The following is a 16,414-nucleotide window of genomic DNA, read 5'->3' on the forward strand; positions in this document are numbered from 1 at the left end:
ATGAATGGAGTGGGGGCCCCAGGGGATACTGGCTCTTTGCTCTTAAGGCAATAATGACCGTGGCACTTACCAGTTTCACACTCTCATCCTGGTCTTCAAGATGCAGCAGCAGGGGGAGCAAGCAGTGGATGATTTCCTGCTGCACCAAGGGTTTGTCGGGGTCCTGCACCCTGCTCACTACGTTGCCAAGCAGTGAAATGGCAGCTGAGCGCACACTGCCCTCCCCTGGCAATGACACACAGGGGGTGGGGACCCCCGGTTAAAGCCAGGCAGCATCAGAGCATAACGCCACTGAGTGGTAAAGCGCACGCTGCTCCGGTTCCCCCTGTGTGATGAGAGCCTGTGAGCCACACAGGTTAGAACCACGTCCTGGGGGTGGGAGCGAGCCAGCAAGGCCGTAGCACTGAGCACTCTTTTGGCTCTGGGATCACAGCTGTTGTCGAGCCTGATTAAGATCCCTCCCACGACGTCTCCAACCTGGAAGAATGCCAGAAAGTTGAGGGATGGATTTATCAATGAGTGGCCTCCTCCCAGGGAAGCTCTCCCGGCAGCCCTGCAAGCCGCCTCTTACCTGGGTTGCCCATCTTGGCTCCTCCCTTATCTCAAGAAAGAGGCTTTGACAAGTCCAGGAACCCCAGTCTTAATCAGGGGGAATAAATCCTACCCAGGGGATGTAGAAAGGAAGTCTGCCAGAAACCTCCCGAGGCCAATCTAATTCACGGGGGAGGCACTCAGATCCAGTGGGGATGGGCAAGAGGATGAAAGCTTGGGAGGGAGAGAGAGAGAAAAGTGTCAAGCCAAATTCTTCCTGATCCTTCAGCGGGAAAAACAGCCAGGCTGTGGGTTTCACTGCAGTGTAGACATACCCTCCCCCACCCACCCACCCACTCTCCCCGCCCGCTCCCAGAGCTCAATGCAGAGTCTAACAAGTGCAGAATACCCAGTCTCCTGAACCTGCTGCTGTCTAGGACCACAGGAACTGCCAGGTGGAATCAAAGCCAGGGAGCTGGAGGGCCTTTGAAAACACAGACAGCTTGATGCCAGCCTTCCCTGGCTGCATGAAGCTATCCTCCAGAACCATGCCACCAAGGGCCCAGTCCTGCAGCGGGACAGCCGGAGGGTTGGTGTCGCTAACCTCCTGTTCTACAGAGGGGGAAACTGAGGCACAGAGCTGGGCCATGTCAGGGCGCAGCTGGGGATGGAGCCCGTCAGATCCTCACGAGCTGCTGTGCGGCGCTAGCGCTTCTGTCTGCGCCAGGTATAAACACAGGCCCCTTGTGCTGGCCCAGCCGTCCGTCCCCTGGCGGGCAGCAGTGCCCATGCGGGAGCACCCACGCAGCCCCCCACCGCCCTCGGCTGCAAAGCAGCCCCAGCCCCACGGCAGGGTTACGTTCTCCTCCCCTGCCCTGTGTTCTGGCTCCTCCAGGACCCTTCACGAGGCTGGCAGGGGAGCGCTGAGCTTGGAGCCTGGCCAGGCTGGAGCTGGCCCAAAGGAAACACCTCCATGGTCTTTCCAGGTGCCACCCAGTCCCCCGGCGCCTGCAGGAAGGTTTGGGGTAATCACACACACGCTGGGTCTCCCAGTCACCAACGCTTTGCCCGGAGCCTGGCTCGGAGGGAAGCGCAGACCCAGTCCAGCCAGCCTTGAGGTCCCTCTCCGCGGAGCTGGGAATGCGCCTGGAGCTGCCAGCCCAGTCCTGTCTACTCAGCGAACGGCTTGCTGCTGCTCTTTCCCGGGTCTCCTCCTCCCTCCCCAGCCCTGGAGCCAGACGAACACCCACACACAGGTCTACTGTGCCCATGGCTGTGCAGCGGCTGCAGGGCTGCAGCCATCGCGTCCTGGACATATTCAAGGGGAGCCCGATGGGATTGGCCAGGCAAGGAGGGCATGAGCCCTGCCCAGCTAGGATGGGGCACCGTCCCCAGGCTGCTGCATCAAAGCCAGCCCTGGCTAGGAGCGATTCTGCAACCCAGGAGAGATTCTGCAACCATCCGCCGGCTGGAGAAAGACATCAAGGTGAACTTGTCCCAGCTTGGAGCTCCCTGTAGCCAATGGGATACATTTGGGTTAGGAAAAAGAAAAGGAGGACTTGTGGCACCTTAGAGACTAACCAATTTATTTGAGCATAAGCTAAAGCTCACTTCATCGGATGCTTATGCTCAAATAAATTGGTTAGTCTCTAAGGTGCCACAAGTCCTCCTTTTCTTTTTGCGAATACAGACTAACATGGCTGCTACTCTGAAACCTGTCATTATTTGGGTAAGGGTGAATATATGTCAAGAAGGCAAAACCACTCCTTGAGAGGGGCATGGCAGTGAGCTAGGCCCAGCCTGAGGGCCTCAGAGACCCCCTTGTCCCACCCTCTCTGCCTAGCTTTGGAACAGTCTAGCGGGTTCTCTGTGTATGAAATTCCTCTCACTCTGCCTTCCTCACCGGGGCTGGAGGGGGGCTGAAATATTTAGCTGCATGCAGCACATTGGCTTCTTGGGGTGAAGTCCCATCACAGAGAGGTGCACACAGGGCTAGGGAATGGGCAGCTCCATCAGACAATCATAGTATTCCCTGAATCACACATGCAACACGAAGGGCCCATGAGAGTGCTGAGTCCTGAGAGCACCACGGCTCCAGCTGGACTGGATCTCCTAGCTCTCCCCCTTCCCCGAGAAGGTGGGGGTGAGCAGCTCTCAGATCACAATGGATGCTTTGCCAGCTTATACAAGGCTATTGGAATGCATTGTTTCTTTGTGGGAGAAAATGACCTAGAGAGGTGAGGTTTATGGGCCAACAGGCTTTGAAGTCTGCACTGGGTTTGAGTGCCGATGCACACCGTCAGTGAGACCAGGGACAGCACACGCACAGGGCTGTGGACAGCTCTGGCCCATGGGCTGGGCTGGGCTCAGAAGCATCCAGCGGAAGGAAGGCTTCGGTATTTCACTAGAAGGGGGGATAGGTCAGAGGCGAATTGCCCACTGGAGCTGGCTCGCTCGTGTTGGCAGGCCCCACCCCTTACAGACATGCGACTCCATCCTCGTGTCCATGCTCCCCGAGCCCTTTAAAACAAGGGTAGCCAAAGGCAATGTTTCCATGGCTGCCCCAAGGAGCTTGGCTGCTGGAGGTTACAGGACACAGGCAGCAATGCTCTACCTTGAACCAAGCGGCTAGGCCAGGAGCATGACATGCCAGAGACCCAAGGTCTCCACCAGCCACACCACCTATTAAAGATGATGCAGCTGGATTCTTTGCAAACTGAGCAAGGCCCTCAGGTCCTCTCACCCATCCCCTCCTGCTCCCTGGGCCTCCCTGCAGATGCTGCTGACTCTGCATTCCAGTGCTGGGGAATGGCAATGCTGGATGGAGACTCCCCTACTGGGGCTGTGCAGGAAGGTCTAGCAGTCTGGGGGCATTTATCGTGGGTCAGTGCTCCTGCTCTGTGGCTGATTATCAGCTTCAGTGACCAATTTCTTGCTCTAACAGCACCCAGAGAGCACAGGATTTGCTGTGCTAGCTCACTGCAGTGCCCAAAAGCCAGGTATCCTGTCTCCATAGTCAGAGGCTTCAAGGAAGGTACCAGAGTCCCTGCAGTGTGTAATTATGGAATAACCTTCTCTTTGGGGAATGTGCTCCCCTGTAGTCTGTGGCTGGCTCCTGCCCCATGGAGATGGTTTTATAGTCCTGGTGTCTCCTGCCTTCTCTAGCTGGTGATATTTGGATTATCCATATATATGTCTCATCCTTTTTTGAATCCCACTAGACATTTGGCCCCCTCAATATCCTGTGGCAGTAAGTTCCGCTGGTGAATTATGTGTTGTTAAGAAAGCCTTTCATTGGTAAGTCCTGAAAGCCCCAGGTGTCAAGGCGGCTGTGACTGGCTCATGGCTGCTGTGTTCCCTGTTGGAGGGTCAGTGGGGCATCATTCAGGCTGCCTGCCCACACCCCCGGGTAGAAGTATGGCCGCAGGGGCTCCAAGAAGATGTCACGGAAGGTGTAGATGTGACAGCTGCCAGTCACGTTGTAGAAGGACACCTCTCCGGCCTCAAAGTCCAGGAGGATTCCAATCTGCCGAGGCTTCACTCTCAGCATAAGCTTGGGCAGGGGGGAAGTGAGCGCTGCATACTCATCCCCATTGTGCAGCCACACCGTCCAGAAGCCAGTCGCTGGTGAGGGTGTGAATATTCCCTGCCTGCTCACACACTCCTCACGGATCCCCAGTGTCCAACATGGCTTGTCCCCCACTTCCACCTCCCAGTAGTGCATCCCGGCTGTGAACCGATGCCGGCCCAGGATGCAGGTGCACGTGTCAAACCGCTTGGGGTTACTGGGGACGTCCTGCCTCTTGTTGCCCACCCTCACGCTCCGCTGATCCCGGGACAGGAGCAGGTAGGCATTGGCTGTGTTGGGGTCCACAGTCACGTGCGCTAGGGACAGAAAGAGAATCACATGGTGCATCCCATTAGTGTCTCTTGGTTACTTATGTCCTGCCCTTTCCTAGCACCTCCCTCAGAGGTGCTGTATAGACTGGAATGAATCCAGCCCCAACCCCCAGGAGCTGGGTCGGTGTATGACTGAGGCACAGGGGGCTGGGGGGAATTGCCCTCAGTCACACAGGGAGTCAGCTGCAAAGCCAGGAGGAGTCCTGACTCTCCATCTCCTGATCTAAACAGTAGACAACCCTCCCTCACAGATCCAGGAATAGAACCCAGAATCCAGGAATAGACTCCCCAGCCCCCCCACTCATACCCACTAGACCTCTAAGTGTAACTTACAAATGCAGATTTTTTTTTGGTTACATAACCTACTTCTTATTCTGCCAATCGCTCAGACAAACAAGTTAGTTTACATTGACGGGAGATACTGCTGCCTGCTTCTTATTTACAATGTCACCTGAAAGTGAGAATGCATGGAACTTTTGTAGCCAGTGTTGCAAGGTATTTACATGCTAAATATGCTAAACATTCGTATTCCCCTTCATGCTTCAGCCACCATTCCAGAGGACATGCTTCCATGCTGATGATGCTCATTAAAAAAATAATGCATCAATTACATTTGTGACTGGACTCCTTGGGGGGAGAATTGTATGTTTCCGACTCTGTTTCACCCACATTCTGCACATATTTCATGTTATAGCAGTCTCGGATGATGACCCAGCACATGTTCGTTTTAAGAACACTTTCACTGCAGATTTGACAAAACGCAAAGAAGGTACCGATGTGAGATTTCTAAAAATAGCTACAGCACTCGACCCAAGGTTTAAAAATCTGAAGTGCCTTCCAAAATCTGAGAGGGACAAGGTATGGAGCATGCTTTTAGAAGCCTTAAAAGAGCAACACTCTGATACGGAAACTACAGAACCCAAACCACCAAAAAAGAAAATCAACCTTCTGGTGGCATCTGACTCAGATGATGAAAATGAACATGCGTCAGTCCACGCTGCTTTGGATTGTTATCAAAAGCAGAGCCCATCATCAGCATGGAAGCATGTCCTCCGGAATGGTGATTGCAGCATGAAGGGATGTGGCGGTTCAATGACAAGACAGAACACAGCTTTCAGCAAGCAAGCAGGCTGGTCTCTGCTAACAGGCTTCTGCCTGTCAGCTTTCCACCTTCCCCTTTATTCTCTCTCTCCCCCCGCACATTACATTCTCCAACAGATACAAGGAGTACACTGGCTTTGTTTAACATTCTTATTTACCAATTTCTATCTACCGCATTCCTTGCTCTCGGGCCTTGAGCCCAGTCCTGAGAGGCTTCCCACAGTTCATGTCATCTTGGCGAGATTCCAAGGTTGATGCCCTTGAAAGGAGCTGTGTGTGCACAAGTCCAGCACAACACTCTGGGTGTGCCCTGAATGTTGCCAACCGCATAAACCTTGTATGAATCCTACATCCCCTCCTTTTTTGTTTATTTGTGCTCGGCCATCTCATGGTAGCCATCAATTTGCATTTGCAAGCCAATTAACTCCCGGACAGACAAGGTCATAACTCGTGGAGCCTGCCAGGGCGGGTCTTGACAAAGCCTTAACAAAAAGGGAATACATTGTACACAGCAGCAGCAAAAAATAAGCTTAAGAAGGTAAAGTGTGATTGGCCGGGCCCCAATTAGCCATGCTAAAGTACTGGGAAGAGAGGTTCGAGTAAGCAGCAAGCATCATCTCATTCCCAATTTCCTCAGGGTGATGACATACTGAAATAAGGCACGTACCTAACAATTCTTCAGCTGCTACAAAATCAAATAAACAAAAGTGGGTAACATTTGCTATTGAAGCCAATCTTTCCCATAGGTTATATGTCATTCGGGCCCATAACGGAGGAAGCGCTCCGAGTCAACCCCTCCAGGAAATAGCAGGCACAAAAGGCATACAATCAGTACAGAATTAGCAGTAATTTGGGCGAAAATTGCCACAAACAAAGTCTCAGGAGTCTCTGGCTGTTGGTTTGCTGCCAGTCTTCGTTGAGCTGCGGCGACCAATGCTTTTACTGCTTCCCATGTCACGGGCTGGCTTGGGACGCTATGCCTCCTCCGTTTCCGTCCCGCCGTTGTCAACCCGGGAGGCACCATGTTCTCCTCCAAGGTCAGCTGAAACTCCAGTACGGGGTTCGACAGCCCCTGGTGCCACGCCATGCTGTTTCAGTGCCGGTCGCACACACCGGGCTGGAACCCACAACGGTCCTGCAGGGAGAAACACAGCAGCATATCCCCGACCCCAAGTAATTAAAGGCACTGGGCCCAACCATTGCGGATCGGGCAGCTGATGGTAATAGACACGCGGTCTTTCCAGTACCTCGGACTTATGAAAATGCCGATCCGCGGGGGTCTGCTGATCTGCGTTCAGCGTTAAATTATTTAAAGTAAACAAAAGGATATGCAGTTGTTGCTGAATGTCTCCTAAGGTTCGGAGACGCAGCTCCCCTTGTTTTAATTGTTTGTCAAGCAAGGTTTTTAGCGTGCGATTTGCACGTTCGACAATGGCTTGGCCTGTGGAATTATAAGGGATCCCGTGTTTGAGACGGACGTCCCATTGGGCACAAAAGGTGGAGAGGGCTGTGGAGCAATAGGCTGGGGCATTATCCATTTTTATCTGGCTCGGGTGACCCATAACAGCAAAACAGGCTAGCAAATGGTGAATAACTTTGGGAGTGGCTTCCCCACGCTGTGGGGTTGCCCAGAGGAATCCCGAATAGGTATCAATGGAAACATGTAAAAATGAATAGGGGCGGAATTGTGGCACATGAGTAACATCCATTTGCCACAGCTGATTCGCTGCGGTACCTCTGGGGTTAACGGCATAAGAAAAGATAGGGGCAGCAGCGGCACAGTGGGGGCAGGAACGAAAAATAGAACGTGCATGATCAGCAGGAATATGAAACTGTCGGGCCAAAACAGAGGCAGACTGATGAAAAAAGGCATGGCTTTCAATGGGGTCAGAAAAAAGGGAATTTACCTGACCACGTAACGCGCGATCGGCGAGCGCATTGCCTTCAGTGAGTAGCCCAGGCAGAGGGGTATGACTGCAAATATGAGCAACAAAATAAGGGAAATTACGAGTGGTGAGAAAATACTGTAAGGACAGAAACAGGCGAAGGAGGTCCGCATCGACCTGAGGGGTAATGAGGGCAAGGGGTAAATGATCAATTACCTGATAAACATAATGCGTGTCCACAATCAAATTAAAGGGACAATCAGCAAAAAATTGAAAGGCCAAAATAACAGCAGCTAGTTCCAAGGACTAGTAAAGCTCTCCAAGCGCTGTGCATGCAAATATTGTTGTACAAGTGAATGAAGCGCTTTCAGCTTTTCTAGAGGGAGCGGCCACTGGTCAATCCATATGGGCTCTAAGGATTGCCATACCAATGGTAATGCGGATGGCAAGGTGGGTGAGGGAGGATCTTGGGTCATTATATATTAATATCGAGGGTGGTGTCCAGCTTTGTAAGTAAATCACGGCCCCAAATATTGAGGTGGACAGGAAGTACAAAAGGGCGGATCGTAGCAAGGGCACAGCCTCCTGGTTTAGAGACCATGACCCAAGACAAACTTTGGCGCCCGGGTTTGCTACCCCCGATCCCCCACAACTCTTTAGAAGGAACTGTTGGCCAACCGACCGGCCACTCCAGATCACGAATCACCGTAACGTCAGCTCCAGTGTCCACCAGCCCTGTAAAAGGAACATTATTTAAGAGAAGCATTAACTGAGGTTTCGAGGGGCGGACCGACATTGTTAGAGCAACAAGTGGAGAGGACGTATTGTGAGACGGCGACTGAGACAGCGTCGATCCAAAGCCGCCTCCGCCCCGGGTTCGATCCTCTGCGGCTGGCACCTGATAGGGGACTAAAATCAATTGTGCAATTGACCGTCCACACGGGAGCGACTGTGGAAGATGGGTCCATACCTGAACCTTAATAATGCCGGTGTAATCGGCGTCAGTGACTCCTGGGATGACAAAAAAACCCTGTTTCCCAGCGTGTGAGCGAGGGAGAACCAGACCCACAAATCCGGCAGGGAGAGGTCCCGTCACCTGTGTAGGTATGGCGCAAACCTCCCCCGGCAACTGAAAATCAGTGTCCTCCTGCATAATCAAATCAAGCCCTGCACTTCCGGCAGTCGCTGCCCTCATGGAGTCTATGGATTGTAAGGCAGAGGAACAGTTGTCTGAGTGGGAAACACCCCCGTTTGGCCCTGGGTTCGGGGGGGACCCGTCGTGCGGTTTCCCGACCCGCTACGACACTGATTAGCCCAGTGATAGCCCTTCCGACACTTGGGACACTTCTTTGAGGGGCGGGCGGGCGCCGTCGATGAGCGGCACTCCCGCTGAAAGTGACCCTCCTTACCACAGCGGTAACAACGCTTCCCCTCCTTCCCGGTTTTTCGCAGGGCGGCAGCCAGAACTCCAGCCTTATGTGCTTGGGTTCCGATGTTTTGGCACGCCCGCAGCGTGTCCGACAGCTCTAGAATTCCAGAGGCTTGTGCAGCCTGGAGAGCACGGCGGCAATCCTCGTTCGCATTTTCAACCGCCATTTTTAACAGGATCTCCTGAGCTGCCGCAGGGCTATCCACCTGTCGGAGGATAGCCTCCTGCAATCTGTTGGTAAAATCCATAAAGGACTCTGATGCACCCTGACGGATACTGGCAAAGCTTTTGGTAGGCCTGCCTGAATCCGGGACCTTCCGGAAAGCATGCTGGGCGCAGGTGGAAATAATGGGGAAGACGGCCTGAGGGAGTTGAGACTGCAGCATAACGGTAGCAAACTGGCCCTCCCCTGCCAACTGCTCATAAATGACACCTTGCTCTCTATATACCTGGGCTTGGCGTTCCGCCATCTGCCGATACTCACTAAGCCAAATAACATACTGACTAGGTGTCAGCATCATGCGCAACAGCGCCTTCCAATCTTCAGGGACCAGGGTGTACCCAGAACCTAGCCCTTCAATGAGACCACGCACATACGTGCTAGTCAGGCCGAACTCGCGAATCGCTTTCTTTACCTCTCTGATCACCGAGTAAGGCAAACTGACCCAGTTTGCAACCTGGTTGCCCTGGCCATCATCCTGCCAGGTCACCGGACAAACTGAGACCAGATCAGCCAGCTCCTCTGCTGTAATATCTGAGCAAGTCCTCGCTGCGTGAACCATTTGTTGCACCAGCGAAAGCCCCTGAGCAGACGCAGATGACCCCCCGGGGGGCCCCGGAGCATGGGGCCCCATGGGCGGAGGGTGATCACACACTGGCTCTGGTGGGGAAGGCCAGGGAGGCGGTGGTAATAGAGGCACTGGGGGCGAAGCAGGGGGAGGGATGGTTGCAGGAGCGGACGGGGGTGGCGGGATCAGCAGCCCCTCTGTTGGTGCGGGAGAGGGTCTTTCTGAGGTGACACACCGTGTTGCATCGGTAGGAGGGGGGGTGGCTGCAGGAGCGGACGGGCGTGGCGAGATCACCAGCCTCGCGAGGGAGGGCCTGTCCGAGGCGACACGCTGTATCGAGTCGCGGCGGAGGTGCCAGGCATGTAAAGCCTGCACGGACGCCCGAGGCTCTTTGTGCAATATCTGGCCCAATCGCTCCCAGTCCGCTAGCTTAAGGGTTCCGGCTTCAGGGTACCACGGGCACTGGGCACGCACCTCCTGTAGCAGGAGAGTGAGTTCTCAAGCGGGGCAGTCATGCTGAGCCTTACGCAGCAAATACTGTAGCTCATTGCGGTGTTGCACTTGCAAAGCAGAGAGGGAGCTTCCCATACTTACCACAACAAAAAATACTCACCGGGATCCGCGAGGCGAATGAGTGACACGTCTGAAAGCCTTGCCAGGCGAGGTGAGTGCTGAGGGCCCCACGTTTGGGCTCCAGTTGTGGCGGTTCAATGACAAGACAGAACACAGCTTTTAGCAAGCAAGCAGGCTGGTCTCTGCTAACAGGCTTCTGCCTGTCAGCTTTCCACCTTCCCCTTTATTCTCTCTCTCCCCCCGCACATTACATTCTCCAACAGATAAAAGGAATACACTGGCTTTGTTTAACATTCTTATTTACCAATTTCTATCTACCGCATTCCTTGCTCTCGGGCCTTGAGCCCAGTCCTGAGAGGCTTCCCACGGTTCATGTCATCTTGGCGAGATTCCAAGGTTGATGCCCTTGAAAGGAGCTGTGTGTGCACAAGTCCAGCACAACACTCTGGGTGTGCCCTGAATGTTGCCAACCGCATAAACCTTGTATGAATCCTACATCGGGACATATGAATCTTTAGCGTAACTGGCACGAAAATATCTTTCAACGCCAGCGACAACAGTGCCATGCAAACGCCTGTTCTCACTTTCGGGTGTCATTGTAAACAAAAGCTTGGGGGGGGAGCTTTTCTTGACCTGCTGCTCACAAACAGGGAAGAATTAGTGGGGGAAGCAAAAGTGGATGGGAATCTGGGAGGCAGTGACCATGAGATGGTCGAGTTCAGGATCCTGACACAGGGAAGAAAGGTAAGCAGCAGGATACGGACCCTGGACTTCAGGAAAGCAGACTTTGACTCCCTCAGGGAGCGGATGGGTAGGATCCCCTGGGGGACTAACATGAAGGGGAAAGGAGTCCAGGAGAGCTGGCTGTATTTCAAGGAATCCCTGTTGAGGTTACAGGGACAAACCATCCCGATGAGTCGAAAGAATAGTAAATATGGCAGGCGACCAGCTTGGCTTAATGGTGAAATCCTAGCGGATCTTAAAAAAGAAGCTTACAAGAAGTGGAAGGTTGGACATATGACCAGGGAAGAGTATAAAAATATTGCTCGGGCATGTAGGAATGAAATCAGGAGGGCCAAATCGCACCTGGAGCTGCAGCTAGCAAGAGATGTCAAGAGTAACAAGAAGGGTTTCTTCAGGTATGTTGGCAACAAGAAGAAAGCCAAGGAAAGTGTGGGCCCCTTACTGAATGAGGGAGGCAACCTAGTGACAGAGGATGTGGAAAAAGCTAATGTGCTCAATGCTTTTTTTGCCTCTGTCTTCACTAACAAGGACAGCTCCCAGACTGCTGCGCTGGGCATCGCAACATGGGGAGTAGATGGCCAGCCCTCTGTGGAGAAAGAGGTGGTTAGGGACTATTTAGAAAAGCTGGACGTGCACAAGTCCATGGGGCCGGACGAGTTGCATCCGAGAGTGCTAAAGGAATTGGCGGATGTGATTGCAGAGCCATTGGCCATTATCTTTGAAAACTCGTGGCGAACGGGGGAAGTCCCGGATGACTGGAAAAAGGCTAATGTAGTGCCAATCTTTAAAAAAGGGAAGAAGGAGGATCCCGGGAACTACAGGCCAGTCAGCCTCACCTCAGTCCCCAGAAAAATCATGGAGCAGGTCCTCAAGGAATCAATCCTGAAGCACTTACACGAGAGGAAAGTGATCAGGAACAGTCAGCATGGATTCACCAAGGGTAGGTCATGCCTGACTAATCTAATCGCCTTCTATGACGAGATTACTGATTCTGTGGATGAAGGGAAAGCAGTGGATGTATTGTTTCTTGACTTTAGCAAAGCCTTTCACACGGTCTCCCACAGTATTCTTGTCAGCAAGTTAAAGAAGTATGGGCTGGATGAATGTACTATAAGGTGGGTAGAAAGTTGGCTAGATTGTCGGGCTCAACGGGTAGTGATCAATGGCTCCATGTCTAGTTGGCAGCCGGTGTCAAGTGGAGTGCCCCAGGGGTCGGTCCTGGGGCCGGTTTTGTTCAATATCTTCATTAATGATCTGGAGGATGGTGTGGATTGCACTCTTAGCAAATTTGCGGATCATACTAAACTGGGAGGAGTGGTAGATACGTTGGAGGGCAGAGATAGGATACAGAAGGACCTAGACAAATTGGAGGATTGGGCCAAAAGAAACCTGATGAGGTTCAATAAGGATAAGTGCAGGGTCCTGCACTTAGGACGGAAGAACCCAATGCACAGCTACAGACTAGGGACCGAATGGCTAGGCAGCAGTTCTGTGGAAAAGGACCTAGGGGTTACAGTGAACGAGAAGCTGGATATGAGTCAGCAGTGTGCCCTTGTTGCCAAGAAGGCCAATGGCATTTTGGGATGTATAAGTAGGGGCATAGCGAGCAGATCGAGGGACGTGATCATTCCCCTCTATTCGACATTGGTGAGGCCTCATCTGGAGTACTGTGTCCAGTTTTGGGCCCCACACTACAAGAAGGATGTGGATAAATTGGAGAGAGTCCAGCGAAGGGCAACAAAAATGATTAGGGGTCTGGAACACATGACTTATGAGGAGAGGCTGAGGGAACTGGGATTGTTTAGTCTGCAGAGGAGAAGAATGAGGGGGGATTTGATAGCTGCTTTCAACTACCTGAGAGGTGGTTCCAAAGAGGATGGTTCTAGACTATTCTCAGTGGTAGAAGATGACAGGACAAGGAGTAATGGTCTCAAGTTGCAGTGGGGGAGGTTTAGGTTGGATATTAGGAAAAACTTTTTCACTAGGAGGGTGGTGAAGCACTGGAATGCGTTACCTAGGGAGGTGGTAGAATCTCCTTCCTTAGAAGTTTTTAAGGTCAGGCTTGACAAAGCCCTGGCTGGGATGATTTAATTGGGGATTGGTCCTGCTTTGAGCAGGGGGTTGGACTAGATGACCTCCTGAGGTCCCTTCCAACCCTGATATTCTATGATTCTATGATTCTATGAAGAAGCAGGCAGCATTATTTTCTGCAAATTGTAACCAACCTTGTTTGTCTGAGCGATTGGCTGACCAAGAAGTAGGACTGAGTGGACTTGTAAGCTCTAAAGTTTTACATTGTTTTATTTTTGAATGCAGTTTTTTTATATATGTATAATTCTACATTTGTAAGCTCAACTTTCATGGTAAAGAGACTGCACTACAGTACTTGTATGAGGTGAATTGAAAAATTTTTTTGTTTTGTTTTTTACAGTGCAATTATTTGTAATCAAAAATAAATATACAGTGAGCACTGTACGCTCTTTATTCTGTGTTGTAATTGAAATTAATAGATTTGAAAATGTAGTAAACATCCAAAAATATTTAAAAGAAATGGTATTCTATTGTTGTTTAACAGCACAATTAATCGCGTAATTCCTTTTTGAATCGCGCGGTTAATTTTTTGAATCGTGCAGTTAATCTCAATTAATTTTTTTAATTGCTTGACAGCCCTAATTTTAATATGGCTAATGTAAACGTGTACATCCAGGAACAAAACCTGTAGGCCTTAGTTAGCGGATGGGGGACTCTATCCTGGGAAGCATTGACTCTGAAAAAGATTTGGGGGTGGAAGTGAATAAGCAGCTGAACATGAGCTCCCAGTGTGATACAGTGACCAAAATAGCTAGAGTGATCCTGGGATGCATAAATAGGGGAATCTCGAGTAGGAGTAAAGAGGTTACTGTACCTCAATAGTGGCACCGGTGTGATCCCTACTGTGTCCAGTTGTGGTATCCACAATTCAAAAAGGATGTTAATAAATTGGAGGGTTCAGAAAAGAGCCACAAGCATGATTAAAGGACTGGAAAACATGACTTACAGTGATACAGGCAAGGAGCTCAATCTATTTATCTTAACAAAGAGAAGGTTAAGGGGTGATTTGATTACAGTCTCCAAGTACCTACATGGGGAACAAATATTTAATAATGGGCTCTTCAATCTACCGGCGATTGGTATAACATGGAAGTTGAAGCTAAACAAATTTAGACTGGAAAAAAGGTGTAAATGATTGACAGTGAGGGTAATTAACAATTGGAATAATTTACCAAGGATAGTGATGGATTCTCCATCACTGACCATTTTAAAATCCAGATTGGGTGTTTTCCTACAAGATCTGCTCTAGGGATTATTTTTGGGAAGCTCTCTGGCCTGTGCTAGACTAGATGATCCCTTCTGTCACTGGAATCTATGAGTCTATGATTTGCCTGATTTTGAGACAAAGCCGGAGGCAGTAGTCCTGGGGATGATGGAGAAAGGAAGGGAGAATTGAGGCTGTGCAGCTCAAGCCAACAACCCTTAATCCAATGACTGCTTCATCTTGAGCAGATACTTCTGAATAACAAATTCCCTTCCAAACTGAGGTGGCACCCCCTCTTCTCTCCCCCAGCTGATACACTGGAAAGGGCCCAGGATGTCTGGCTGCGACAGGCCCGAGGATCACAGCCCTTCAACAGCTGCACCAGGCCCGGGGCTCGCAGCCCTTCAGCCTCTAGGCTGGGCCTGGGACACGCAACCCTTCAGCCTCTCGGCTGGGCCCAGGGCTCGCAGCCCTTCAGCGTCTGCGCCGGGCCTGGGGCTCGCAGCCCTTCAGCATCTCTACCTGCCTGCAACTCACAGCCCTTCTGCTCAGCTCTTTGGGACTCAGCCCCAGCCACTGAAAAATTGGAATTCTTTTTTAAGCAGAAAGTGGATTTGTGCCCATGACTCAAAAGCTGCAGGACAGATTCTGTCCCAGCCTGGCCCTGAGCACAGATTCCCCTGGGATTTGGCTGAGATGGGAGAGGAGGAACGTCAGTGTCTGAGGGGATCTGGAGAGCAGCGCAGGACAGGGGTTGAGAGAGATGCTCTCTCTCAGCTTTGCTGCCAGGACTCTGAGTTGTCTGTAGCTCATATCTGGAGGCTGGGCACTGCCTGACTGCGGGACAGGCTGATGGCACTGCTCTACTCACCCGAGACAGGCTGTGTTCTTGGAGCAGGGCTCTTCCCTGCACAGGTTCAGACCCTGCCTCACAGTGTCCTTACCTTTCCTGAGTTGGCGTTTATATTCCCTAGCCCTGGGCATGTTTCACTGGCCCTCATTTTCCCTAATAAGGGAGGGGTTTGCTCCTTCCTCTCTTCCCGAAGCCCTGAGGATCGTCCAGCCCTGCTGAGCTCTCGATGGTTCCCTTGGTCTTGGCCTCACAGCCTATCACGTTTCCCACTTCTGGTTTGGAAGAAACGTGCCTGCGAACAGACAGCCGGTCTGGGCTTGGCGAGATGCCGGGTGAGGCCAGTGCAGGGTCTCAGGAAGGGCCATTTTTCAGTTACATAATTTCACAGAATTTAATGGGACATTGGACCATCAAGTCTGACTTCCTGTATAACACAGGCCAGACAGTCCTTCCACCCTGACACCCCTTTCACCTGGACACCCCAACACCTCAATGGTAGGGAATCTACAAGTTTAAAAATATTGACAAAGTTTAAAAGCTTCAACTCTTCTCCAGGCTGCTCCTTCCCATAGCAAGAGCCTCACAGAGAGCCTGAAAAGAGAGAGAGAGAGAGAGTGTGAGTCAGGAATGAAAACAATACAGACGGGGAAGGTACTACATTTATAAACAGCAGGTCGTGCTGTAATGTCACATGCTATGCTTGAGTTATGTCCAGGTTACAGAAGATGACGACCATGTTTTCAGAGTCAGAAGCCAAGGCATCCAACAGAAGGGTTGAGCCACTGGCTATCCCAGCACAGTGAAAGTGAGGCACCCCAGTGTTGAGGCAGTTATGCTGGTGTAGGAGTGCTAGTCCTGGGATCGCTGTTCCTATAGGAGAAGCGGAATAAGCTCCACTGGTATAGAGATGTAGAACTGCAACCACCCTAGGCCCTGGTCCACACGAGGAGTTGAGGTCGAATTTAGCAGCGTTAAATCGATTTAACCCTGCACCCGTCCACACGATGAAGCCCTTTTTTTCGACTTAAAGGGCTCTTAAAATCGATTTCCGTACTCCACCTCCGACAAGGGGATTAGTGCTTAAATCGGCCTTGCCGGGTTGAATTTGGGGTACTATGGACGCAATTAGATGGTATTGGCCTCCGGGAGCTATCCCAGAGTGCTCCATTGTGACCGCTCTGGACAGCACTCTCAACTCAGATGCACTGGCCAGGTAGACAGGAAAAGGCCTGCAAACTTTTGAATTTCAATTTCCTGTTTGCATGGTCACCTGCAGCTTGCCACGCTGGCCAGAGCTCATCAGCAGAGGTGACC

The sequence above is a fragment of the Natator depressus genome, chromosome 27 (genome assembly GCF_965152275.1).
Source record: "Natator depressus isolate rNatDep1 chromosome 27, rNatDep2.hap1, whole genome shotgun sequence".
Taxonomy (NCBI): domain Eukaryota; kingdom Metazoa; phylum Chordata; order Testudines; family Cheloniidae; genus Natator; species Natator depressus.